This window comes from Miniopterus natalensis, chromosome 4 (genome assembly GCF_054644295.1).
Source record: "Miniopterus natalensis isolate mMinNat1 chromosome 4, mMinNat1.hap1, whole genome shotgun sequence".
Taxonomy (NCBI): Eukaryota; Metazoa; Chordata; class Mammalia; order Chiroptera; family Miniopteridae; genus Miniopterus; species Miniopterus natalensis.
In genome coordinates, this window is record NC_142084.1 from 6,437,591 (window position 1) to 6,442,394 (window position 4,804).

The window sequence follows — 4,804 nt, forward strand, 5'->3', positions numbered from 1 at the left end:
TGTGGGGTTTTTGGGTAGCATAAGTTAATCATAATTCATTTCTTTTGCTTTCAATCAAAATCAGATACAGAAAATCTCTTTTTGGATCTGCCTGAACCATTAGGCTCTTGAAATACCGGGAAATAGCATACCTGGAATTTTCCTTGGTCCTGGTGCTTGAAGAAAAGGCCTCTTCTCTCCCCCGTTCCTTCTCGTTTCTTCCAGGGAACTTGAGGCGGTTGCTCAAAGGCCGCTGTGGGAAAGCTTTTACAGTCACTCTCCTACAGCAGAGAAGCCCCAGAAGGAAGAGCCCGGAGAGCAATGCAGTCCTGGGGCCGGGCCCCCGGAGCCTTGGGAAGATGTCGGGCTCGGGGGCAGCCAGCAGCGACCAGCCGGTGTGTGCTGACGGCCGCCCGTAGTGAGTGCCCGGAAAGCAGGGGGGCCGAGCCCCTGTGTGCATTTCTGAGGCCGAACGGCTTGAGCACAGATCCCGAGGAGTCGACGTGTGGTTTCTTTCATCAAACTGCTTACAAGGCAGTTCTCTATTGTGTAAGGAAAAGGCTTCTGTGCGGGTATTATGTCCTGAACTTAGACTATTCGTGGGGTCCTGTGCTCCTTTCACTAGTCTCTCCTGTGTCTGACGTGTGCACTCATAGTTTATATGCAAGATTAGCTCACGGAGCTCCCTGGACCTCGGCTCAGTATGTCCATTACAGTCGTCGCATCTCTGGTTTTCTTGTGAATTTTTGTCTCTGAAATATGCAGTTATTTGTGACTGTTTTTGAGATGGTGAATTTGGATGTGTTTGTTAAATATACTCTTTTAACTCAGATTTTTTTTTCTTAACTTCAGAGGGTGATCGATGAAGAATTGTCCCACCCTTTATGAGAATGCATGCCATGGCCATTTAAGTGGGTAAGAGTAGAAAACATCTAATGAACTTCATGTGTCTTTTAATTTAAAACATTCATTATTTTGATGAAGGCAGAGTATTCTCATGACAAGCAAATTATCTTTGATGATAAAATTACTTCTACTGATGTCTAATAATCATTCTAGCGTGTTTGGCTATCAGCAGTTGCTTAGAGCTCAGTCATAGTAGTGGTGGCAGTCACACTGCACATAAGCCTTTTAGACATTTTCCGAACTTCACTCCTATTGATGATTACCTCCCTAAAAACTCTCTTTACCACAGCGTAGAACCTACAGTAAGTGGAGCCCAAAAAAGACCGCCATTCCCCATGTCTGATGAGAGCTCTAACTATTTCACGTGCAGTTAAGAGAGGGGAAGCCAGCAGGGCCGGAGGGCACCTCGGGGAAGCCGCCCCCCGGGGGTGCTTAAGCCAGAAGAGAGGCTGCCTGGTGTGCTTTTATGGAATCCTTGTCAAAACCTCCACCCCACTGCCGTCAGTGCTTAGGCGAGATAACAGCTCGCAGCTCCGCGGGACAGTCAGTTCTGAGCGCTCAGTTTTTCCAGCTCTTGTGCCAGAGCTATTTTAAACGGCACCTGAGTCTGGCCTCGCTTCGTGTGCTCCTTGGACCTTACTTGGTAAGAGATAGGTTATGTTTTCAAGGCTATCCTGTGATTTCTGTTTTTAGTTCAATTTAATGTGAATGTTTTGCATTTTCATGATTCCAACAAGAATACAATGTTAAAACCTCAGGACTTTTGGCTTCGCAAATGAAACCAATATAAATTAAGTGGGGAGACTGATTTTACATTATTCAAATCATTTTTCTCCAGTTTTTAGAAATTAGACTGGCTATTAATTCATGTTTGACTTGTTTAATTTTTCCAGAAATATTTAAAACTTTTTCCAAATTAGAATAGATGGATGTTATACTGCAAGCATGTGATTCCGCATTGTAACTTTTTGTTTTTTTCTTCATTAGACTTTTCTTGTTTAGGCCCATATCTCCCCCGAGAAGTCTGCTACTCAAAGTGAGGTCTGAAATGTGTACCAAGTGACCTGAACTCGCTACTCTGAAACAAGATTAGTTCAACTTACCAACGGTGGGTTAAGTGGTTTCATTTAATAAAGTTGTCGTCCCTCTAAATAGTCTGTCCCTTCTAAAAGATTATTGATTTTCCCCAAGAGTTGGAGATGTAAGCGTGAGGTGAAATGGATGTCAGTACTGAAAATAATGCTCACTTGGAGACCACGAACACGCGTGATCGGCAGGAGTCAGGGCCACAGGAGAGAGTGATAACCCAGGCCGCGAGCGTGCACCGCGGGCAGGCCCTGAATTGGGAGCTTAGTGCGCACAGCTCACCTTCCGACGGCCTGGGAGCGGCACACAGCGGCCAGCACCCCCCGACGGGAAGGGGAGGCAGGGCCGCGGCGGGAGGCGAGAGCTGCGCTCAGCGCCCGGACAGTCGGGCCGAGCCCACGGCCCAAGCTCCCTCTAAATCGCTGCTCCTGAAGGAAAAGTCTCCAGAAAACTGTGAGATCGCCCTGAACAAAAGAAGCAAAAGAGGAGAGAAAAGGGGACCTAGTCAAACCAAATGACAACGTTGTCCCGGTGCTAGTTCACGGGGAAGTCACCAGTCACGATGACTGAGAGGTTTTCACCTCAGGCACCGTCGAGGCAGGGGGCAGGAGGCAGGGGGCAGGGGACAGGGGGCAGGGGGCAGGAGGCAGGGGGCAGGAGGCAGGGGGCAGGGGGCAGGAGGCAGGGGGACAGGGGACAGGGGGCAGGGGGACAGGGGGCAGGAGGCAGGGGGCAGGGGACAGGGGGCAGGAGGCAGGAGGAAGGAGGCAGGGGGACAGGGGGCAGGAGGCAGGGGGCAGGGGGCAGGGGGCAGGAGGAAGGAGGCAGGGGGACAGGGGCAGGAGGCAGGAGGAAGGAGGCAGGGGGACAGGGGGCAGGAGGCAGGGGGCAGGAGGCAGGGGGACAGGGGGCAGGAGGCAGGGGGCAGGGGACAGGGGGCAGGGGGCAGGAGGCAGGAGGAAGGAGGCAGGGGGACAGGGGGCAGGAGGCAGGGGGACAGGGGGCAGGGGACAGGGGACAGGGGGCAGGGGACAGGGGGCAGGAGGCAGGGGGCAGGAGGCAGGGGGCAGGGGACAGGGGGCAGGAGGCAGGGGACAGGGGGCAGGGGGCAGGGGGCAGGGGACAGGGGGCAGGGGGCAGGAGGCAGGAGGAAGGAGGCAGGGGGACAGGGGGCAGGGGGCAGGGGGACAGGGGGCAGGGGACAGGGGGCAGGAGGCAGGGGGCAGGGGGCAGGAGGCAGGAAGAAGGAGGCAGGGGGACAGGGGGCAGGGGGACAGGGGGCAGGAGGCAGGGGGCAGGGGGCAGGAGGCAGGGGACAGGGGGCAGGAGGCAGGGGACAGGGGGCAGGGGGCAAGAGGCAGGGGACAGGGGGCAGGAGGCAGGAGGCAGGGGGCAGGGGACAGGGGGCAGGGGGCAGGAGGCAGGGGGACAGGGGCCAGGGGGCAGGAGGAAGGAGGCAGGGGGACAGGGGGCAGGAGGCAGGGGGCAGGAGGCAGGAGGCAGGGGGACAGGGGCCAGGGGGCAGGAGGAAGGAGGCAGGGGGACAGGGGGCAGGGGGCAGGAGGCAGGGGCCAGTGGGCAGGGGGCAGGAGGCACCAGCTTTGCCCACTCGGCCATTCCCAGGCGCCCGCTCTCGTGGGGGCGGCCCTGAGTCTGTGGCTCCGGTCATCTTTCAAGGAGCAAAGGTGAGTCTCACACCCGGCCTTTCCTGTTGCTGGACAGCCAAGGCTCTTACTTGAATTAGTTTTTCTCCAGAAATGTCATCTGGGGCCAGAATATAACTGAAGGAAATGTCGTTTCAGTTAGATTAGCAAGAAAGGATTTCGATTATGAAATTTTCAGCTTTAACTCCCTCTCGATATTATAACTGAAAAATAAGAAACTAACGTATCTTTCTAAATATAAAACAACAAAAATAGTCACATATGGGAAAATAGTAATACGATGTGACTTTTGAGAAAATTTGGGGCTAATACAGTATACAACCAAGTAAATAGGAGCCCTGTTGTAACTTTTTGATGGTAAAAATATTCCACATGCTTATTTACATTTTCATTTTTAGATTCCAAAATGTTTTGACAAAGTAAAAGTTTTCTCCGAATTTATAATCCAGTTGGTCTTCATGAAACGCTCTTCTCTTTCTAAACCAACCTTTAACCCTGAGAAACATCTGAACCCTGGAAAGATGATCTCTTTGGTGCAGGCATTTTTTATTTTAAATGACTCATTCAGTCTGAATTTGATGAAAAAGATCACGTGCCCCAAAAGGCGTATAATCTATACTCAGGTAATCTTGTAATAATCAGACACTTTAATAGACCCGTCATTAAAACGTGGTCCATCGAAGCGTGACAATTTCTGAATCTCTTAGTTCCGGTCTCTTGAGTAGTTTCTTAGGAAGAATGAATGATATCTGGGGCCGTGACTAGTTTTACTGTTTAGCATAACAACTTGGAAATGGACCTGCCTCCAGGATTACTTCCCACCCGTGAAGAGGCCCCACCGGGCATCATAAGCCCCCGGGATGGCAGGGACAGGGACCCGTGGGGCGGCCTCTGGAGGCCCTCCCTGCCGGTTCCCAGCCGCCCGGTGGAACAGCCTGCCTCGCTAAAGCCTCCCCTGCCTGCCCAATGTGGCCACGCGGGGTTTCTTTCAGAAAGTGCTCGTGTATCCGAGAGGCTAATTCGACGTATTTGGTGGTCTACCTGACTTTTCCTCCAGAGTATGAGCGTTCACGTCGGAGACTGAGTCCTCTGGCTGGACCTCCTCAGACACACGATGCTGCTATTAAAAGAACAATATTAACACGGGAAATCGGGGGTCAGGTAGCCTG

General features: G+C 52.6%; 1 long non-coding RNA gene across 1 annotated transcript; it reads left to right on the plus strand.

Annotated features, from left to right (window-relative positions):
* Positions 1 to 379: 379 nt before the first annotated feature.
* LOC107528425 (uncharacterized) lies at positions 380 to 1,242 on the plus strand. Its single transcript, XR_001602370.2, has 3 exons — positions 380 to 528; positions 832 to 894; positions 1,175 to 1,242. It is a non-coding gene; the product is annotated as an uncharacterized LOC107528425 (long non-coding RNA).
* The last annotated feature ends 3,562 nt before the right edge of the window (positions 1,243 to 4,804 follow it).